At 34.2% G+C, this 24,120-nt stretch overlaps 1 long non-coding RNA gene across 2 annotated transcripts; it reads left to right on the top strand.

Annotated features, from left to right (window-relative positions):
• The first annotated feature begins 585 nt into the window (after nt 1-585).
• LOC107775531 (uncharacterized) lies at nt 586-2,432 on the top strand. Of its 2 annotated transcripts, none has more exons than XR_012696738.1 (2): nt 586-900; nt 2,022-2,432. It is a non-coding gene; the product is annotated as an uncharacterized LOC107775531 (long non-coding RNA). The 2 variants fall into 2 exon arrangements; XR_001645770.2 differs by having other exon boundaries at nt 1,186-2,392.
• The last annotated feature ends 21,688 nt before the right edge of the window (nt 2,433-24,120 follow it).

The raw sequence follows: 24,120 nt of genomic DNA, 5'->3' as shown, positions 1-24,120 counted from the left end.
TATTTATTTTTAATAAAATTAACTAACTTTAAAACATACATCTTAAAAATTTAACTAATTTTAACATACATTGTTTACTCTTTAATTTTAAAAAAGAAAACTGATTAACATTTTTATTTAAAAATTAAATTGCACATTTAGAACCCACTTTTCCTAATCTTTTAGTTTAAAATATTAAATATTTCTTTATTTTTAAAAACTTAACTGATTTTAAAGCATATGTTTATTAATCTTTAAATTTAAAAAGAAAATCTTATTTGAGATTATTAATTAAAAATTACACATTTTAAAACATATGTTTTTGACTCTTTAATTATGAACCATGAAGACCAATAAATAGTTTTCTTTAATTCAAAATTTTAGATTTATTTATTTTTAAGAAAATTTACTAATTCAAAATTATTTGGAAATAAAAGCTCCTTCAAAATTCATCTACTTTTGAACCATGAAGACCGCAAATTTTTCTTCCAAGAAAAATCTTTATTTAATTCAAAATTTTAGATTTCTTTATTTTAAAAAGTTAACTGATTTTAAAATATATACATTTTTTACTCTTTAACTTTAAAAAAAAAACCTGATTTATAAACCACTTTTCCCTAAATGTAGAACCCACTTTCCTCTGCAAAACCTCAAAACACTATTGAAACTTATAAACATGCGCACGATTGAAAAGGAACTTTTCCAAACTGGCGATGCCTGACTTGTATTTCTCGGACTCATATGTGGTTCCTAATTCTAATCTTCCTACTGCTATCAACATACGATTTTTGCAAAATATGGCTATTCACGGTGATTTAATCAAGCAAGTTCAAAATTCGGATTGTTCGTTTGTGGGAAATACAAGATCGTTACAATTCCGACACTACTTTCTCGATTGAATTGGTTCTACAAGATGAAAAGGTATTAAAAATCTATTATTATCTTATAATTCTTTTTGCTAACTTTGTTTTTAAATTTGCATATGTGTGTATTCATGGGATAATCAGTAGCAAAAACCTGATTGAAGCATTTGTGCACCAAACATATTTATCCTCAAATATGTTTCTCAGTGATATACTACAATATGTATCGTGTTTTGCTTTTCTGTTTTTTAATTTACAAATCTGAATTTTTTGCTCTGTTGTTCGCATAATTTTTTAATTTCTATATGTATGTATGTAATGTGAATTCTTTGTTGTGGATCAGATACATGCTTCTATTGGCAAGTTAGTGCTGCATCTTTTCAGAACACAAATTAATTAGCTTGGATTATATCTTATGGCGAACTTTGTCCTTTGCCAAAATAAGGAGAGGTTCAACACCACAAAATATAACTTGAGGCTAACCTTTTCTCCACGGACAACAATGGCTGAAAAAACTGATTCACTTTTCACAATGAATGTCTTTGATCTGCGACCATATGATCAATTGATAAATAAGGTTGATGTGAACGAGACTGAATTATTTGGTAAAAATAACTTTCATCGTAAACTTCTAATTATTATATTTTCTGTTATTTAATTAATATCTTCTTTTAATTAATTTTCATTCAAGCTTTATTCCTCTTCACTTGGTATTATCGCTATATCTATGATTGAATTAATTGAGGAAGTTAGTGTACCTTCTATATTGCTGCAATATTACTGCCGTTGAAAGTTGGATTCTCTATGGTTGGACTGTTTAACAGAAAATGTGTTATGAAGATTTTATTGTTGTTCCTTTGTATCCTTTTTTATAGGCTATGATAGAAAACTCTTTCGAATGGTGAAATTTATATGATTGGTGAATACATCTCCATTTACTTTGATTCTAATTCAGAGGACGTAAAAAAATATAAAAATTTCACCAAGCCTCGATGAACCTTTTTCTATCACTGCTTCTTAGTTATAATTTATCCTCTATGAAGCATATTTGTCAGTTTGAGATAAACAATTTGAGGAATACGTTTCAGGAACTTTATTCATCATTATGTGTTTCTTAGATGTACAATATAATTTTTCTGATATTCAATTTGGTGGTTTATTCACCATTTTGCACTAAAGTTTCCAATGCAAAAGAAGGGTCATAGCAGATCAGTTGAGCATGAGAATCAATCCCTATGAGGTGTTCTAAGATGTAGAATTAAAGCCACTAGAGAAGACCCTCGAGGCCCCGCAGTTGAGCTAGCTTGCTTACTTGATATAAATTAAAAAAATTTTGTTCATGGCTATTGATGAAAATCAATCTTCAATGTTCTTAGGAGTTTTTCCTTCTTCTTCTTTAAATCAAATATCTCGAAGAGACCATGGGAGTTTTTCTTTCAATTAGGCAAACCACACAAAAAAATGAGTGGATTTCTTATGTTATTTTTCAGAAGACATCGTAGCACTTTTAGTTTTATGCAAATCAAGAATAGTTGACGGTTCTCTTTATACTGATTATCACTGGAATTAGACTTTGTTTAAGTTTGCCAATGATAATGTTCATTTTTTCTCAATAAATATCTTCAAAGTACAGTTCATTGCGTTTTCAATAGTTCTCTATTATACACGTAATCCACGTGATTATTGATTTTTCTTCACCCATTCAATATATTGTCTACAAAAATTCAACAACTACTCAAAATGAAAACGTCAATCTAGGAAATAATTGATGTGAAACAGCAGAATGCATATATTTATCGCACTCTGACATATGATAGAGACATAGAAGTGTTGTGAGTTGTGATTATATATAGTTATGCATAAAATGGGAAAGAATTTATTTTGTGACTATAGCGATGCATAAAAAGTGAAAGAATTTAATATTTTTTTCTCTTACTGGGTTCAACATATAGTGTGTTATGCACTTGAAAAGTCGATCCTTCAGGGAAGATGTCAACTTAATTGATGCTTAAATTTGGTTATCACATACCAATTCTCCTACTTCACCAATTGGCCTTAATTTTAAGAACTCTTTATAGAAGTTATGGTAGCACTGCCAATAATAGTTGTTCATATCACAAACAATTTTTATTGACTTATTATTTTTGCATTTGATTGGCATGCTTCACGTATATAAAACTCATTCCTATATATGAACATGAGAGCATTGATTCAATAGAGTAGGAAATCCTTATATTCTCAATCTATTTTATAATTTGATGCAGAAAATGATTGAGCTAAATGTATTTTATTTTGTAATATCAGTCATTTGTTAGTAGGGAAAAGACGTCTCACCTCTAAGATGAGTGATGTTTCTCAATATAAATTGTGAATACTTCTCCATTTACTTTAATGCTAATTGAGAGGAAGTCAAAAATACAAAAATTACGCCAAACCTCGAGTAACTTTTTTCCATCATTGTTTCTCTGTCATAATTTATTCTCTATTAAACATAATTGATTATCTGGGATAAACACTTAGAGGAATACATTTCAGGAACTTTATTCACCATTATGAGTTTCTTAGCAGTAGAATACGCTTTTTCTGATATTCAATTTGGTGGTTATAAGTTGTGACAAATTAAACCATAGTTTAGTTCTTTATTCTTCACTTACAACTAGTTGATTTTTATGTGAAAAGTTAACAAGTAAAGATTCATACATTCAAATTAGTATTTCTACTCAATTTGGCATGAAGCACACAGTAACAGGTAAGTAGAAATGGAAATATGTTGATATCGCAATCATGTGTCGTAATGAATACAATAAAATGCATACTAGTTAAATTTTCAAGACAAAATTAAGGTTTCACTTACCAGACCAACTATCTTGAAAGAGCAAAATTTTACAACAACTCTACGCTCATTAAGATGAACTAAATTGGCAGTGGGCTGCAGAGATTGTAAGAAAACTTACCTCAACTTTATTGCAAATCAAAGATGAAATATTTTCCTTTTTAAATTGATAAGGAATAACCCTTTCTTAAATATATGCCAAATTTCTCTCTTGGAATCCAGTACAATGAGAATCTTACCATGATAAAAAACTTATTTTTTTTAACTTTTAAGGATAAAAACCAGCCTATGATATCTATCCTAACAGAAATCGAGCATCGGCTTTTTACCTCTTACATTTTCACAACAATTGCAAAGGTTTGTATGGTAGATTTAAGCTAGCTGCACAGCTACAGGGAAAATTTCTTAGAATAGTACTGTCATATGGTCTTGAATTATACTTGGTCCCAATATTGGCTCCAATAAAATTCATCTATTTATTTTTTTGTTTTAATTCTTTTGAATTCGATCGTTAAATACATATGTTTCTATTATCTCCCTCCGCTCCTTTTTCCTTTGAATTGATTCGCGCATCGCACGGATATGTATACTAGTAAAAATAAAAATCCAAAGAAGATGTAATTACCTATTTGAGGGAGATAATGGTGGGAGTTAGAGCAACGTGGATAGCGTTGAATTCATTAGGATTAGACTCACCCCTGTCAACCAAATTATATTAGTATTTTAAAAGAGTTTATATAATTAGCATTTGACAAATATCTTTGCATGGAAAGATAAAAGACAAGTGGTCTTACTACCAAAATGTGGCAGCCATCCTTTAAGCCTTTTGATAAATGGCACATTCCTTTGGAGAAATGGAAAATGACGATAGCCACGTCGCAATCATTCACAAGGATAGAAACATGCACTTATGGCTATAAATAGCATTCATTAGCCATTCATTCTCATCGTCAGAAATTGTTCTTATACGTCTCTCTCTTCTAATTCCTTTTCTATAATATTTAATTAACATTACACATTAGTTGTTCTTCCTTTTTCTCACCAGTAGCTAGATTTATATAATATTTAGTTTTGTTGATTCTTGTATCCTCTAAATAAAATAGAGGTAAGCTTGTTTAATCCTGGAGAAATATTTCACACTTCTGAAATAGTTTCTTAGGACAATGCCCAGTGCAACTCAAGCCGGTTGGTGTATTTCCGCTCACAAATAATATTATTGCAGTATTATTATTATTATCGTTACTTTTCGGTGTCATTTCTCTACAATCTAAGAAACTATGGCAAATAATACTGATGCTAAAAATACTAGTGATACCACCAATATTGGCGTTACATCCGCTGCTCCAGCCCCAGTTGCACTGCCATATACCAGGCCATTTCCAGATGTGCCAAATATTGAAATTTTCGCCAATGAAAATTTCAAACGTTGGCAAGAACGTATTTTCTCACTGCTTGATGTCCATGGTGTTGCACATACACTGCTGCATCTACAACCTAGTGCAGACGCTGATAATAAAATAGTGGAATCATGGCAATATGCCAACAAGGTATGTCGTCATACAATATTGCAAACTATTTCTAACGAACTGTTTAACGTGTATTGCAGTTATAAAGAAGCAAAAGCTATATGGGAAGCTTTAATTAAAAAATTCATTACTGAAGATGCTACAAAACAAAAATTTGTAGTAGGAAAATTTTATCAGTGGCAGATGAAGATGATAAAGAGATGAACATACAAATCAACGAATTTCAAAAATTGTTAGAAGACTTAAAAGCCGAGAGGATGTCTTTACCAGAGCAGTTTGTTGCTGGAGTGCTAATTGAGAAGTTGTCTGACTCATGGAGTGACTATAAAAATAACTTAAAGCACAAATAAAAACATTGAACCATTGAGGAAATTGTGATCCACATCCTAATTGAATATTCCAATAGAAAAGAATCTGCCATAGCTAGGATGACAGCTCTTAAAACAAACTTGGTGCAAAGCAGCAATAACAACCGCAAAAGGTACGAGAATAAGTCTCAGGGTTGCAAGCCTAAAAATCATAAACTTAAAAGGAAAAAAGGGCTCTTGTTTTGTTTGTGGAAAATCAGGCCATCATGCCTCACAGTGCAAGTACAGAGTAAGAAATGACAAAGAAAAAACTAATACTCTTAAGGCTAACTTAGATTAAGGAGGTGATTGTCGCGCCCCCTTTTTCCTCGCGGAGTCAGGTTTATGACATTTGGAGGGACAACTCATCCCTTTTAGGAATTGGGTCTAATCAACAACCTAATGATTAGGGTGCATTAGGACACCAAGAGGGTTTGATTTGAGTAACCAGAGATTGGGTAAGGGCTTGAAATTATTCCAAGGGGAAAGGTGTTAGGCACCCCTCAGAATCCACTAGTGTGGTTCCCGGCCAGACAATCATTGTGAATTTGCTGCAAGTAACATGTAAACAAATAAGGCTCAAATAAGAGGGGATTTCACATATAAAGGATAAAAAAATAGACAAAGTTCGGAAGAGCAATTAGAAAAGAAAGCTGATTTGTTAAAAGAAGGAGTTGAAATGATAAAAGAAATGAAGAAATAAGGGAAAGGGGGTCCTAGGTTTATTAACAATATGGATCACCCCACACAATATCTGGTAATCACTCCTCAATGAGGGGCTACACGTGACATTATCGCGTGGTCATCATATTCATATCTACCCTTCCCACCCCGTCAAGGTATTTAAAGTGCGGATTGGTCTCGATTACTATTGCATGTTATTACCCGTCACAGTCCTATCAGTCCCGGAGGTATTTAGGACTACTAATCCTAAAGGGGAGGGATATTAGGCTTATTTGTAGTTTCAAAGGTAAAACTCTAAGGCGACATACAAAAACACATATTGCAAATTGGGGGAAAGCATATAACAAACAGAGGCTCAGATATACCTCCTTAAACAAAGAAGCACGTAATTAGCATGACTTACACATATTGTTTTAGGTCTGATTTTAAAAGGTATTAAAGACGAGTGAGAGGAAATTGTTCAGACAACTTCAGCTTATCACATAACTCAGATAAGAAGTCCGAATCAGGCATGCCTGCTGGTTGTAATTATTAACATAAGCAGATTCAGTTTATAATTATTACCTTAAGTCTTGCCTAAGTGTTGGACAAGGATCCTATAGGCATGGTATCTACTGGATTCAGAAAACAAGAAAACAACAAGGCTCGAAGTAAACTGTTTTGAATGCATACTCGTTAAACTTGCTAAGTGATAGAATCAGATTGTTAAAAGAGAGGCGGGATTTAACAAATGGATTAAAAAGTCCTGCAGCTGATAGTAGCCATTATTACTGGGTGAATCAGATTTTTTATTAGAAACTCCTATAGGCATGCTTTCTATATATTGCTGATTTTTTTTCAAACCTTATAGATATAGTATCTAGATGCAGAATTTGTTTTAAACCTATGAGCATGGTATCTAGATGTAATGGAATATGCAAAATTGACCAATCCTATAGGCATGACTTCTACATGTATTTGAATATGCAGAATTCAAAATACCTATAGATATGATTTCTATATGAGAATTGGATATTCAGAACGACCTATAGGCATGATATCTATATGCATTTGAGTATGCAGAATTCAAAATACATATAGACATGGTATCTATGTGAGAATTGGGATATGCAGAATTTAAAATGACCTATAGGTATGATTTCTATATGCATTTGAATATGCAGAATTCAAAATACCTATGGTATCTACCCTTTGCATACATAGTTACCCACCCTTTTCACTAATCATCCCCAAGAGTTTATTACAAATTATTACACTCCGAAATAAAAAAAGAATATATCAGAAAATTATAAATAAAAGTACAACTAGAGGAAGCCTTATTCTGACTTCCTCACTGAGTTATGAGGTAAACCAACTCCAAGAGATCATGATCCAAAGCCTTTCTCCCATTTGAGTGTGTCAAAGTTCCCTAAGAGCCTCAATGGGACTCCGGGCAATGCTCACATCCAAATGTATTATTAGAACAGGGATAAGTGCAGTGTAGAAGGGCCATCCCTCAAGTGTCCAAGTTCAAAGGGAGCTCAAAGTGTCCCAAAGCAAGGCTCACAAGAGGGGGTAGAACATAAAGACTAAGAAAGTGTGCAAGTGAAGAACAGAATGCTAAAGGGGAGAAATGAGAGGGAAACAACTACAAATAAGTGCCTATATGGGGTCCATGGGAATAGGGAAATTGTGAAGAGCCTATTTCTTAGGCAAGGGCAGGCTTTAAGCATGCCCAGCAATGGAGAATTCTAGCATACTTATAAGCCTGCTATAACACACATTATTAGAGGCTAGGATCTCAGGGGATCAAGTTTGATTCATGGACAATAATTTACAGTATTGTCGTGCCTCAAACCATAGCATGAACACATAAGGGTAGGGGTAGGGGTTTGGGATTCATAATATAACAGGCAGAAAGAAATTTCAACATATTATAGTAAGTGTTGAACTATACAGAAGCAGTAGGCAGACATGCATACAAAGGTTGTAAATAAACACATTGTTATGGTGCTGAAAACCTTAAATCAGGACATACCAGTTTTTAAAGAAGCAAATAGAGAAAAGCAGGCAGCAAGACTTGCAAATAGGCCACGGTACAAGTAACAAGAGAAAATACTTTTGAGTATGGGTATAAGTTCAGAAAGACTATGAGTGTTGGTTTGTTTGTGTCAATGAAGAGCATGTATTTATAGTGTGAAAACAGGCGGAAAGAAGGTAAGAAATTAATTAAGGAATTGGGTATCAATTAAAATCAATTAGTACGAGACTTTCTTTAATTAAGGAGTTTAAACTTAAACGGTAATGAACAAAATTATTTAAGGAAAGGGATCAAGTAAGCATCTTGTGCAAAGTAGGCAATTAGGGGTAGATACATATGAGTTTACTTAAGGGAAGAATTTTGAAATACACGATTAAATAAATAAGGTAAAAAATAATTAGTACATAGTAAATCAAGGAGTCAGAGATTTGTAATTACTGGTCCATGAATAAACCAAGTCAGAAATGCTAAGGAAAGTTTTCGACTAAGTAACAGGGAAATCAGGAAACAAGGAAAGAAATCAATCAGGCTTACACAAAAGAAGTCTGAAATTAATCAAAAATTGAAAGCCATTTTAGAGGGAAGTTCATCACATATAAAGAGCACACAAGTATGTAAGGCTGAATCTAGGACAAAGAAAAACGTCATGCAATTGCAAAATCAGTAAGTAGTAGACTATAGGAACATGGTAGTCACATAGGTTAGTTTCAGTAACTCAGCAATATAAAAGAGAGAGAGTATCAAATAGCATACAAAGGGTCCAGTAGAAAGACCTTAGAAGAGTTTAACAAGGAATCAGAACCATATAAAGAAACAAAGGTCGAAACAAAGCTTTGGAAGCCTAATCGAGTAGTAGATGAGATAACTTCAGAAACTCGAAATAGGTTCAAAGAAGTTAGGGCTTTTTTTTCTTTTGAAATCAAACAAGTTCAGAGATTTCAGAAAGGAACTGAGACTTTTAACATGCATCTTTCAGTAGAAGAAACTCATGAGAAACATAGTAAAAGAACAATATGCGAAACACAGTAGAAGAACTCATAAGAACATAGTAGAAGAAACACATAGGAAGACACAGTAGAAGAACTTGTAAGAACACACTAGGAGAGACACATAAAAATCACAGTAGAAGAAACTAATAAGAAACATAGTAGAAGAAACACACAAGAGAAAAAAAATCAGAGAAGCATCTAAATAACTTAACAAAAACCCTAAATCGGAAAGATAAAGGTTTTGAAAGCATAGTTTGTTGAAAGAAATCTCGAGAAACCATTTAAAAGTTTAGGGAAAACACGGATCTAGAACAGATCTAAAGAAATCAGAAGAACCTCAAAAGTTAGGGTTTCAAAAGAAACCAGATGGTAAGAAAGGCTTGGAGAGTCGTTGATTTGAGCAGGAGAAGTCGAGATCAGGCTCGAATAGCCATGGCTTGCCGGAGCAAGGCCGGATGTGGTCTTAGAACTCGAATCAAACAAGCTCTGGTCCAAGATTCTTCGTGGTCAGGCCTTGAAACTTTAGTAACCAAATGTGTAGGAGTTATAGGAGGCTGGTATAGCACTTCTATGGCCTTGGAAGCCATGGATTCCGGTGGTTTTAGGGTGGAAGTGGAGGGAGGCAGCTAGAGTTTCTGAGTGAGAATTTGGGAGAGGGTGAATCCGGGGGCGGCTAACGGTGAGAAATGATTAGGGTTTGGGAGGTATTGGGAAATTAAAAAGGAAAGGGTGAGTATGAGCCGTTGATCTAAATGATCAACAGTTGGGATTGAAAGGGGGATCCGGGCGGGTTATTAAGAGGGTCGTGGGTTGGGTAAATTTAATATTTGAGCCGGGTAATGGGATCTGAAATTGGGTTCAATTAGGGGTTCCCAATCTTGCCAGAATTGAAATACAAATGGGCTATAATTTAAATAGCCATTTTTCCTTATTTATTTTATAAAAAATAGTAAAATAATTTCAAGAAATAATTTAAAGGTAATAAAATGATTAATAATATATAATTATAAAAATAAAAATACTGGAGTCAATTTTATAATTATAAACACAATTAAATCTTAAAATAGGCTAATATTGCAATTATATGCAATTTAGCTTTTAAAAATACTAAATAAATTTGTAAAATTATGCAAAAATTATGTTAGCTATATTTTAGTATACATATGAGAATATAATAAGTGAATTGCCAAAATAACAATTTTGGGAATAATTATTGGTTTTTTTTATAAAATAGGGCAATAAATTGATGTAAAAATCTTTAACAAATTGGGAAAAATAATGATACCTAGGGACATACTTATATATGCATATACATACTATTTTAAAAGTCTTTTGCATATTAAAAATATACAGAAAAAAATGGGTATCAACAGTGATATTATTGCAGCTGTCATTTCTCAAGTAAACATTGTAGCACATGCAAAAGAATGGGTGATAAACTCTGGGGCTACTCGGCACATTTGTGCAAATCGAGAAGCAATTTTCTCTTATACTCTTGTAGAGGATGATAGAGAAGAATTCTACCTTGGAGACTCAAGTACTACCAAAGTCTTGGGTAACGGTAAAGTTCTCCTGAAACTCACTTCGGGTAAAACTTTAGCCCTTGTTGATGCACTGCATGTTCCTACTATGAGGGCAAACTTGATCTCTGTATCCTTATTGGGAAGAGCCGGAGTCAAAGTGTCATTTGAATTTGATAAGATCATAATGACCAAAAATAATGTGTTTGTGGGAAAAGGCTATTGTAATCAAGGACTCTTTGTACTTAATGTTTCTAATGTTGTCAATGGAAATGTATCTGCTTCTGCTTATATGGTTAAGTCTATCTCTTTATGGCATACTAGATTAGGACACATTAATATCGCATATATAAAGAAAATGCAGTCACTCAGATTAATACCTGGTTTAGACTCAAATAATATTAACAAGTGTGAAATATGTGCTGAAGCTAAAAGTACTAGAAAGACCTATTTTCTGTAAATAGAGAAACTGAATTGTTATCCTTGATTCACACTGATTTAGGCAATTTAAAGTAGACTATGACTAGAGGTGGTAAAAGATATTATGTGACTTTTATTGATGATTTTTCTAGATATACTAAGTTGTATTTGCTTAGAAATAAAGATGATACATTTAATGCTTTCATTTCTTATTAAACTGAGGTTGAAAATCAACTTAGTAGAAAAATCAAGAGAATTAGATCAGATAGAGGTGGGGAATATTTATCTTTAAATAAATTTTGTGAGAATAATGGAATTATTCATGAAGTAACTCTGCCTTATTCACCGGAGTCAAATGGAGTAGCTGAAAGAAAAAATAGAACATTGAAAGAGATGATGAACTCTATGTTAGTTAGTTCTAATGTTCCTGATAATTTGTGGGGTGAAGCTATTTTATCTGCATGTCACTTATAAAATATAATACCGCATAGAAGAACCGACAAAACTCCTTATGAATTATGGAAGGGTTATAAACCTAACTTGAAATATTTAAAAGTGTGGGGGTGTCTTGCTAAAATTCTTTTGCCTGAACCTAAAAAGAGAAAAATAGGTTCTAAAACTGTTGATTGCATGCTTATTGGATATGCTGAACATAGTGCTGCATATAGATTTTTTGTTTTAAAAAGTGATGTGCTTGATTGCAATACTATAATTGAGACAAAGAATGAAGAATTCTTTGAACATATTTTTTCACTATCTGATAAAATTTCTTATACACCTGTTGAAACAAATAGTGAAATTACCTCTAATGAGAAATTGAGAAGGAGTAAAAGGCCTAGGAAAGGATATTTTTCATATGGAAATAATTTTCAAACTTTTCTTGTCGATAATGAACCATCAAATATTGGAAAGAGGCAATAAAAGTTGAAATTGATTCTATTAAGAAAAATAATCCATGTATTTTAACTGATTTACCTCCTGGTGCTAAGCCTATTGGTTGTAAATAGATTTTCAAAAAGAAATTTAATCCTGATGGATCTTTAGATAAATATAAAGCTCGGTTAGTAGCAAAAGGTTTTTCTCAAAAATAAAATATAGATTATTTTGATACATTTGCACCAGTTACTAGAATTTCTTCTATTCGAATTCTAATTGCCTTAGCTTCAATCCGTAAGCTTTTTATCCACCAAATGGATGTGAAAACTGCTTTTCTAAATGGTGATTTAGAAGAAGAGATTTATATGGTTCAACCTGAAGGCTGTGTCATTCCTGGACAAGAAAATAAAGTTTGTAAATTAATTAAATCTCTTTATGGACTTAAACAAGCTCTTAAGAAGTGATATGAGAAATTTGAACAAGTCTTACTGAGAGACAGTTTTTCTTCAGTTGAGGTGGATAAATGTGTTTATACTAAAGTGGTAGACAATGATTGTATGATAATATGTCTGTATGTTAATGACATGCTTATATTTGGTACAAATTTAAATATTGTGCAACGTACAAAGTTATTTCGGTCCGCTAATTTTGATATGAAAGATCTGGGTGAAGTAAATACAATATTGGGAGTTAAAGTTATAAGGAGTGAAAATGAAATAATGTTGTCACAAGAACATTATATTGAGAGACTTCTTAAGAAGTTTGAATGTTTTAATGTCACATTAGTGAGCATTCCTTTTGATGCTAACTCTCAGTTGAAAAAGAATAATGGTGACCCAGTTGCTCAGTCGAAATATGCTCAGATTATTGGGAGTCTGATGCATTTAATGAATTTTACAAGGCCTGATATAGCATATGTTGTGTGTAGACTGAGTAGATATACTCATAATCTCAACAAAGAGCACTGGTCTGTATTATATAGACTAATGAAATATTTTAGAGGAACCATGAATTATGGTATCCTATATAGTGAATTTCCTTCTACTTTAGAAGGGTACAGTGATGCAAACTGGATCTCTGATTCAGATGAGACAAAATCCACCAGTGGTTATGTATTCACCCTTGGTGGTGGTGCAATATCGTGGAAATTAGCTAAACAGATGATCATTGCTAGATCGACTATGGAATCAGAGTTTGTAGCTCTAGAGTTAGCTGGTTCTGAGACTGACTGGTTAAGAAACTTCTTAGCTAATATCCTTTTAATAAAGGACGTATTGTCTCATGTGTCTATACACTGTGATTGCCAAGCGGCAATAGCTATAGCAAAGAATAATCTTATAATTGTAAAAGTAGACACATGAAATTGAGACATGATGTCATAAAACAGTTGTTGAGAGATGGAATAATTTCCATTGACTATGTGAAGTCAGAGATAAGTTTGGCCGATCCTCTAACTAAACTCGTGGGAAGAAAATTAATTCTTCAAACCTCAAAAGAGATAGGGTTAAGGCCGACATGTTGTCAATAGAGATGGTAACCCAACCTATGTGATTGGAGATCCCATGAAGTAGGTTCATATGGGTAATAACAAGTCAATATTGGCACTGATGCACTAAAAGAGAGTACTTGACTGCTACTAATTGAGAGACTAAGTTATAACTCTTAATGAAATTCATAGTCCTTATGGATGGTGTATTTAAAAGCAGTATACTCTTGATGAATTCACCTATATAAGAGTGGAGTGGGCCGCTCCTATGAGATTTTGGCCTAGTCTCTAGAGCTCTCATGAATAACTAGGCACGCGCATGGCCTATTGGGCGCAAAACCGCGTTGAACAACGAAATTATCGGGGGTCAAAATGTGATTGATAAAATCTCTGGCTCACAATAAGAATTATTTGGTTCATAGAAATATTATATTTCACCAGTAATTCTGTGAGTTAAGTTTTATTGATTTAAGTTTGGTTCATAGTCCAAAAGACACCAAACCTATTACATTTAGATCATACAAATCCAACAAATTTTACTTTTATTCCCAAAAATTCTTTTAAAATACTGTGGGGGATTGTACCAAATTGTATTAGTATTTTAAAAGAATTTATATAATTAGCATTTGACAAATGTCTTTGCATGAAAAGGTAAAAGACAAGTGATTTTACTACCAAAATGTGGGAGCCATCCTTTAAGCCTTTTGATAAATGGCACATTCCTTTGGAGAAGTGACAAATGAAGATAGCCACGTAGCAATCATTCACAAGGATAGAAACATACACTTATGGCTATAAATAGCCTTCATTAGCCATTTATTCGCATCATCATATATCATTCTTATACGTCTCTCTCTTCTTCCTTCTAATTCCTTTCCTATAATATTTAATTAACATTACACATTAGTTGTTCTTCCTTTTTTCCTTACTAGCTGGATTTGTATAATATTTAATTTTGCTGATTCTTGTATTTTCTAAATAAAATAGAGGTAAGCTTGTTTAATACTGAAGAAATATTTCACACTGCTGAAATAGTTTTTTAGAACAGTGCCCAGCACGGCTCAAGCCAGTTGATATATTTTCGCTCACAAATAATATTATTACAGTATTATTATTATCGTTACTTTTCGGTGTCATTTCTCTGCAACCCCAACCGTCCAAAATTATCACTGCAACTGTTTTTCCCTTTGGAAGCATAGGATGCTCCTTCAATTTAAATGCATCTTCAGAGCTACCCATTTCAGAAATTCTTGATTTTCTTCAATAAAACAGAGAGGCAAAACTATAAAGTTGGTAAACTGAACAATAGTGTCAGATGAGATCTGTAGGGTTGTTAGTGCAAAAACATGGATAATGACTTATACGTGTCTGTACAGGCCGAATAAGTGGAAGGCTACTTTTGGAGCTAATGCAGGAAAACCGAAAAAAGGGGTAAATTATAAGACACCTTTGGATGACTCAATTTTGATACAACTTCGAGTTTTTGGTCAATATTGTCCCTTATCTTTGAGGATAGGTCTATTTTGGTCTCTCAAATATAATCTTAAGCATATGTTAAAGTGGAGCACCTTTAGTCTCACTAACAAAATGTGTTCAAAAACTAACGGTGGTAACCAACTCTGATTCATGAAGCAAAATCTTCTGCTCTGAAGCAAAACGTTTCCTCTCCTTTTTTTTAATAACGCAAATTATCACATTAATTCCTCATTTTTAGATAATGTCTTCTAAAATTTTGACCTTAAAAATATCCCCTTTTGTGCCAGTTTTCAATAAGAAAATGACATTGTATAGTTTCTGCCGCGGGTTAAAAGTGATAATACAAAAATTATATAAATTTTATATACTTTTTCGGCTACCAGATGTAAATAGTTTCTGCCGCGGGTTAAAAGTAATAATACAATCTGGTTATTCGTTAGCTTCAATAATATGACTAGAAGTGATCTTGGCAGCTCTATTTGTTTTTCAAATTTTGACTTTTCTTTTTAGAAAATCAACCGGAATTTTTAAAAGTAAAAGTTTCAATGTTAAAATCTTAAATTTATTAGCTCTGTACTATTAGTGGGTGTTGGTTTATAAAATATTTTCGATAAGTAAATTAAAAAGACGGTGAGTGCCGAAACCAACCCCGTAATTGATCTTGGACAAATTTTGTTAGTGAGACTAAAGGTGCTCCACTTTAGCATACTTAAGGGACCAAATATGATCAGGATTATATTTGAGGGACCAAAACAGATCTACCCTCAAAGATAAGGGACAATATTGACCAAAAACTCATATAACTCCTGTATTTTAATATTGAACGCTTACACCTCTGTCTATAAAAATTATGTACAAAATATGATGATATTATCCCTATTTTTCTAGAACATTTAACCCTTTCTCCTAACGACGTAGATTAAAGAAAATTTGAAGCGGAGAAATAAGGGGAACTTTCAAAAATGCTTATTGTTTGGAGGCTTATTGCCGGACGTAGCTATACTTTAGTTAATTACATTCCGTAGCTACTAATTAGTTGTCATGAGATGTATGTCACTGTATTCAATTCAGTTGTATATAGCGTATTCAGTTTGGATATATTCGTTCTTATATATTTTATATTGTATTTAATTTTACTGTATTTAATTCAGTTGTATTCAAACAACAAAAACTCAAGACATAGGATTTATACCACTGTATTCGGCGGGAATAGTTCTTCTAGCATCAGCATGGATTGACCAGAGACTATACAATGTATTCAATTCGACTATATTCATTCTTAACTATTTTACATTGTATTCAATTTTAGTGTATTCAATTCGACTGTATTTAAATAATAAAAAATCACAAATACAGTGATATTCGGTTGTATTCAATTTACTGTATTTATTTGTAGCTGTTTTTACATTGTATTCATTCATAGCTGCTTTTATAATGTATTCAATTCATTGTATTTAATTCAAACAACAAAAATTCAAAATATACATGGATCTGCCACAAAAAATAACCTTCGGAATAAATAAATACAGGCAAAAATACAAAAAAATAAAATAAATTGTATTTGAATTGAAAAACATAGAATACACTCAAATTTGAGTGTATTTGTACAGAATATAATGTATTTGTATCATTGTATGTGACTCAATAGCAAATAAGAGAATAAAGTTCACTGAAGATGGTATCTTCCGGCCAAGTAAAACACTGTACATATTATATTAAAACTAAAAATGGAGACAAACGAAGAAGGAGAAGAAGTCATGGATTCAAGAGAAGAAGTCATGGTTTCCAAAGAAGGAGAACCCAAATACCAAAAATGGATTTTGAGCGGCAAACCCAGATGAAGAAAGACTTTGTTTTGAGTAAATCAGAATCTGGGTCAACGACGTTAGTGGGCTTCTGCCGGCGAACCAAATCTCGGGTTTTAGAAAGAGAGAGGAGAGAGAAAGAGAGCCATGAATTCTGGCATCTCCGTTAGATCTAGATCTAGTGATGCCTCCAATCTTCCTCCTCCATTATTTTCGCCGTCGGTAATGGACCCATTGCGGGTAGAGCTGGACGACGGCCAAAAAAATACAAAGAAAAGAGAGAGAGAGAGAGAGTTGAGGGAAAAAGGAGAGAGAGTTAGGGAGAAGAGAGAGGATTAAGGGAAAAGTTGATGGATCAGTTGTATATAATTGTACTTTGCTATCAAATATAAAAAGTGAATATAAATAATAATATTTTTAAAGTATTTTGGTTTATATTAAATAAGGTGAATTATTTAGTTATAGCATGTAAAATTTCCTAATAAATAAGCAGACTAAAATATAAATGAAGAACTTTTACATTATAAAATATTGTAATTTAGCAAAAGTACAAATAATTTACTTACTCCTTTGCTAAATAATTTACTTTTTTAATGTGTAAGAAACTTATTACTATTTCTGTCATGACCCAAAATCCATCTAGTCGTGATAGTGTCTAATCCAACCTACTAGGTAAACCAAATAACATTCAATGCAACACAAAGGAGAATGAGAAGAGCCAAAGATTAATTGAACTTCCATACAAAATCCCAAGGATTGGTAGTAAAAGTGATGAGCTTCTAAGATTTAGAATTTATAAAGCTGGTATGAAATAAATACATCATTTGTTCGAATACACAAACAGAATTGCAAATCTAAATCTACCAAGGACAAGTGGCGGCTATAACTGGAATGCATGTACATATTTAATACCAGATCCTGCCATACCCAACAACATCAGCACCAAGATCTGCATGCAAGGCGTAGAAGTGTAGTATGAGTACAACCGACCCCATGTACTTAATAAGTATCATAACTAACTTCGGCAAGGTAATAGAAGTAAGAATTATAAATGATACTCACTAGTCACCTATACAAGTTCATAAACATCCAACAAGTATAGAACATATATATGATCAAATCAGGAAAACACAAGTAAAACCACCTTGGTGATCACAATTCTTTTAAAGTGTTTTGCTCAGTCAACAATCCAGCATATAAGGAAGGTATGCAAGTAAATCAAGTAACCAATCAAGAAAATTTACAAAGGAAGATGAAATACAATAATCAAATATCAATCCACAGTTGTGACGACCTGACCGGTCGTCTTAAGAATTAACGCCGATCCCCTATTAACTACTTTTTTCGAGTTTATTTCTGCTATTTTGATGTGCCGGGATGTTCGGTTTTGAGTTTCGGAGAGTTCTTAGACACTTAGTCCCTAAATGAGAGATTAAGTGAAGGAAAGTTGACCGTAGTCGGAACAGTGTGAAGACGACCTCGGAATGGAATCCGATAGTTCCATTAGCTTTGTTGGGTGATTTCGGGCTTAGGGGCATATTCGGATTTTGTTTTGGAGGTCCGTAACTAATTTAGGCATGAAATGCCGAAAGTTGAATTTTTGAAGTTTCCGGTTCGATAGTGAGATTTTGATCCGAGGGTCGGAATGGAATTTCGGAAGTTGAAGTATCTCTGTAGTGTTGAATGTGACGTGTGTGCAAAATTTCAAGTCATTCGGGCAAGGTTTGATAGACTTTTTGATCGAAAGCGTATTTTGATAATTTTGGAGTTCTTAGGCTTGAATCCATGGTTAATTCGAGGTTTCAATGTTGTTTTAGGTCATTAAGGATTGGTACAAGTTTAGATAGTGGTTTGTGACTTGTTGGTACTTTTGGTTGAGGTTTCGGAGGCCTCGGGATGATTTCGGATGGTTGACGGAAAGATTTTGGAATTTAAGTTGCAGCTTCAGCTGCTGGTTCTGTCATAACCGCACCTGCGGTTTGGGTTCCGCAGGGGTGGCGTCGCAAAAGCGGCTAAGTGACCGCAGAAGCGAAATTTGGCCATCTCTTCAGGAACCGCAAATGCGGGTAGTTCACCGCAGAAGCGGTACCGCACCTGCGGAAGGGCAACCGCATATGCGGAAAATGGGCTTTTAAGTGAAATTCGCAGATGCGACCTAGGCTACGCAGAAGCGAGACCGCAAATATGGTCCCAGGGCCACAAATGCGAAATTCACTAGGCAAAACATATAAATTCTTGCCTTCACAAAAATTAGTCATTTTTCATCTTTTTCAAAACGGGAAAAAGCTTGGGGAGTGTCACACCTCCTTTTTACCTACACCCCGCAAAGGGGCGTAAAGGGAGTTTTTCCAATTAAAGGACAATCGAAACGGTATTTATTATTTAATTCAGAGTCGCCACTTGGGAGATTTATGGTATCCCAAGTCACCGGTTGAATCCCGAATCGAGGAAAAGATTAACTCTGTATTACAGTCCGCGAACCAGAAATCTGGACAAGGAATTCTGTTAACTCGGGAGAAGGTGTTAGGCATTTTGGAGTTCCGTGGTTCTAGCACGGTCGCTCAACTGTCACATTCGGCTTATTTATCTGATTTTAACAATTATGAGCTTATATGCAAGTTTTAACTCTTTACCGCTTTTATTATTGTCATTATTATTTTAACAGAGAAATGCAACGTTGTGAAGACGTATCTCGAACCACGTCACATCAATGTACCCGTGGTTGTCGACACATTTCGACTCCGTTGGGATTTGGATTTGGGTCACATAAATGTGCACCCGAATTTGAGAAGGTAATGTTATTTAAAGTACGCGCCTAAAGAGATTAACACGTGGTTATTTTGGGAAAAGGCCGTGAAGTTCGCTAAGCGGCCGATCCCGAGTTCTAAGTAATTAATACATACATTTGTGAGGGCCCCGCAATCTATGCGTTTTACTAGGCGAGGCTCATCTCGTTTATTTTAAAAGGACAATCCTAAAGTGACTACATTTTTCTATTAAGTTCGTCTCTAAAATAAAAGAGAAGAAGTCCTAATTAGTTACATGTTTATAAGCTCGTGCCTCTTATTAGTTATTAGATTAAGACAAACGCAAACGGAAAATTGCAACCGAGCTTGCTCAAAGGGAGATTGTATCGTTCCTTGTTCTATTAGTTAATAATACTATAGTTGAGATTATGAATTGAACACGAGATTGACACACAGTAATATCAAAACAAACTAACTATTCTTTGATTAATTTAAACTAACATTATTAGATGAATGGGTTATTAGAAGAACCAAATGTAATACCAAGCCATTTTTGAACTCTTTTTACAACTGTCGAAAATACCTCAGTATTTGAAAACTGACGTTAGGCTAACATTATTCAAGTAACCATTTCGTTAGCTTTGAACCTATATGATGATACCTTCAATTCATTTGAATAAAAAAAAACTTGGAAAAATGGTAGCTCACATGGTCTAGATACAGTCCATTTAGGTACATTTACACGAACCAGTCTTATTACAGAAAACTAAATATTATACATATGCAACCCTATGACTCATTAATCAGTCAACTACATATTTAGACAAAGAAAGGAAAACTATTCGAGCACAAATCTAAATAGGAGGAATTCAACAGGAACAAAGCATGGTCAACACTTCATTTCGCTTCAAGCGAAGAGTGTACAAATGTGTACCTGGAAGGAATACAATGGGGAAGAAGAAGAGAGGAAGGTCAGCAGCAGCAGTAGCTAACATCAGTTGCAACAGCAATGCAACAAAAGATAACCAACAACGACTCAGGAAACCAGTTAAAATTCCCAGCAATACCAACAGCAACACAAACACCCAGTAACTGACCCCAAAACAGCTTGATAGCAACCAAATATCAATCAAAACACAAGCAGAAACACCCCTAGAATTCAGTAATCAAGAAAAACTCGAAAATACAACTCCACAGTTAAAGCTGAAGGTCTTTTCAGTTTCAATGGGATAGCACTAGTTGAACTTGACTAACTCTTAAAACTCTCTTCCAGTTTTTCAGAATGTTCAACACCCTTAAGATTTTCAGAAAAATTCTTCCCTTTTACTGTGTCCAGCTCCTCTCCTTTATAGCCAAACTTTTTTTTTAAGACCTTAGCTCTTAGGAGCATTCAACTAATTAAGAGAGTGTTTCTGCCCATGATATTCCCTGACAGCCACTACTACATGTTTTTCTCTTTTTTAATCCAAGGTTATGGGTGACTTAACTTATTTAATCAACTTCCCATGCCATTAAGCCTTGTTCCCCACTATTACTAAACAATTCATTAGTTTATTGGTACTTTAGTACCTTACTAACAGCCATTCAAACTAAAGCATTTTTCAAGTTTTGACACCCCAAATTACCCCTGTGATGCCCTGAACAACTATTCTACCTCAAACCCCTGCGACCATATCAGCTATAACCAATTCTTAAATAAGAAACCTAATCATTGATTAACCTAAACTAATCCTTAATTAATGACTGAAAACAAATGAACTGACTCTAAACCAATAAACACATCAGCTATAACCAATTCAAACTTATCAGAATCAGTTAACGAATCAAGCTAGAAACTTAGTTTAGATCAAATATCATCAGAATGAAACCAATGATTCCGGGCAACATATATTGAACTATTAAGTTCAGATTGATTCACACAGATACAGTGAATAAGCTAACCAATTCTAACCTAAACAAGAACAAATGAACACTGAACGAAACAAACTGAACTCATATGAAAAAAACATGGTGAATAACAATGAGAAAGGGAAATTGGAACAATTTGAAACAAATGATACCAACAGGCTTATTTCAACACAAAATTAGAACAGAAAAGAAACAGGAGGGTAAACCTACTAGAATGAACCAAAAATTAAACTATTATCATGCTAATCTAACATTCAAGCATAACAGACTAATCGACGACACTTATTCAATCGATTACACAAATTATAACATATAACAATCGACAACAAACAGAAGCAATGATAAAATTGGACCAAATAAAAGGTCTGATGGAGAAAGAAAAGAGTAATTGATAAAAGACGAATTTGAACTCATCTTAAACAAACAAACAACAAAACATGAAAAACAAACAGAGAAACAAAAGAAATACCTTCGAACTCAGACCTATCTCTCACTCGCTCTGCTCGTAACTCCGACTTGAGCCTTTTGGGGTAAAAACAGACTTTAATCGAGTGTTCTCAACTGAGAACACTCGACTAAAGTCGATTAGAACCACCAATTTTTCCTCGGACTGCCTCTAGGTTTGGTGTTAGGGTTTGTTTGTTCGATTTGGGATTTGAATAGTTCCGATGAGATTCGAACGAAACTGGGGTGTGATTTGGGACTGGGGAGGTCTAGTGGTCAACGGGTGTAAGTTTGGGGGCGATTGGGTGAACTAGATTTTTTGCTCGGATTTTTCGATCTAAGATTCAAAGAGCTCTGTCATGATTCGAGGTTAAAGGGGTATGGATTCGAAAAGAGGAAGGCATGGAGGTTCAGCGGTGTTATTTGGGTGGTCAGCGGCGTCGTTGCCGCCGGGTTTCAAGCGAAGGTGTGGGGTGGCGGCTCTAGGGTTTCGAGGGGTCGTTTGGTTTGTCTCTGAAAGAGACGAAGGATGAAAATGAGGCGGGTGAAGGGGTTTGGGGGTGTTTTGATATATTGAAAATAAGTTGATTAATCTAGGCCGTTGGATGATGGGAACCAACGATCCAGATTAATTTACTTAAGCCAAACGGGGTCGTTTAGTAGTGACGGGGTCGGGGCGGGTATAGGAACGGGTATGGGGAATGGGTCAACATGGGTTATGGGAGAGGTGACCTGGACCGTTGATCATGTGAGATCAACGACCTAGATTGAGCGTGACAAAAACAACGTCGTTTGGACGGTCGTATTGCCAACCTAATTGGACCGGGTAAAAGGGCATCGATTTAGGCCTGTGGAACTTGGCCTGGTCCGAGTTTCTTCTCATCATTTTTTCATTTTGTTTCTTTCCCTTTTAGACCAATTTTTTCCAAAACCTAAAAAATCCTAAATTAAATTCTAAAGACTAAATTAACATAAATAACATTAGATTAAGTACAAAATCAACAGTTAAACATAAAAATACAAAAATGTAAATTTTTTATGATTTTCCAATTATTGCCAAATAATTTTTGATTTAACCCTAAAAATTATAAAATTGAATCCTAGACGTATTTTTTGTATTTTTCATTTTATATAAACCAATGATTAATTAATTCTAAAAAATGCAAGATTAATTCCTAAATGCACATGCACCTACATTATTTTTTGTATTTTCCTTTGATTAAAATAAAATAAACATGCACAGACAAATACAAATAAATCACAAACAACACAAAACTATTTTATTTTGAATTTTCTAGGAGTAGTTTTCGTAGGGCAAAAATCACGTGCTCATAGCTGCCCCTTTTTGTCCGAAAACACGAAGAGTTTCCATGCAAAGATAAAGTGAGCGGATACGAGCGATTTTTGCCCGTTCGGCTACTCCGTGTGAAGCATTTTTTGAAAGATTTGACCGAACCTCTGCTTCAAAGGTTTCCTACATATCCTTGGCTAAAGGAGAATCAGGTCAATGTAGTTCGGGAAGTTTCGGTAGCTGGGATTACCGTGGAGCTGTAATTTTGCTGTTACTACTGCTGCATGCTGTTACTACTGCTTTCCGACCTCCTTATTACACCGTGCTAAAAGAAGACAAGAAGCTAGACTAAACTAGGGATTACAACATCTTATCTATCTTCAAACTTGCTCTTGGGCCTTCCTTCTAATTTCTGCAGCGGAATTTATGCTGGGGATATTTTGTTGTAACCCTCCGCTTTACTGACTCTTGACTTGAAATTGAGTGTAGTCCTCTGTTTTAAAGGCGGACTCCTGACTTCAAACTTGAAATTTATTCCTCTGTTCTACAGGCGGGCTCCTAACTTCGTTTTGAAATGTACTCCTCTGTTCCACAGGCGGGCTCCTGACTCCAACTTGACTTTAAAAGATAATACGGCCTCCATTCTCCAGGCGGGCTCCTAACTTCAACAGCAATTTAAAGATAATGCAGCCTCCATTCTCCAGGCGGGCTCCTGACTTCAACAACAACTATTTCTCCAGAATATAACATTTTCATTCTCCGGGCGGGCTCCTGACCTCAACAATTTCTTAAAAACATAACACCTCCATTCTCCAGGCGGGCTCCTGACTTCAACAACTTCTTAAAAATATAACACTTCCATTCTCCAAGCGGGCTCCTGACTTCAACAACTTCCTAAAAATATAA

This window comes from Nicotiana tabacum, chromosome 11, assembly GCF_000715075.1.
Source record: "Nicotiana tabacum cultivar K326 chromosome 11, ASM71507v2, whole genome shotgun sequence".
Taxonomy (NCBI): Eukaryota; Viridiplantae; Streptophyta; class Magnoliopsida; order Solanales; family Solanaceae; genus Nicotiana; species Nicotiana tabacum.
Note: the sequence above shows the minus strand (reverse complement) of the source record. Positions and strands in the feature narration are given on the sequence as shown.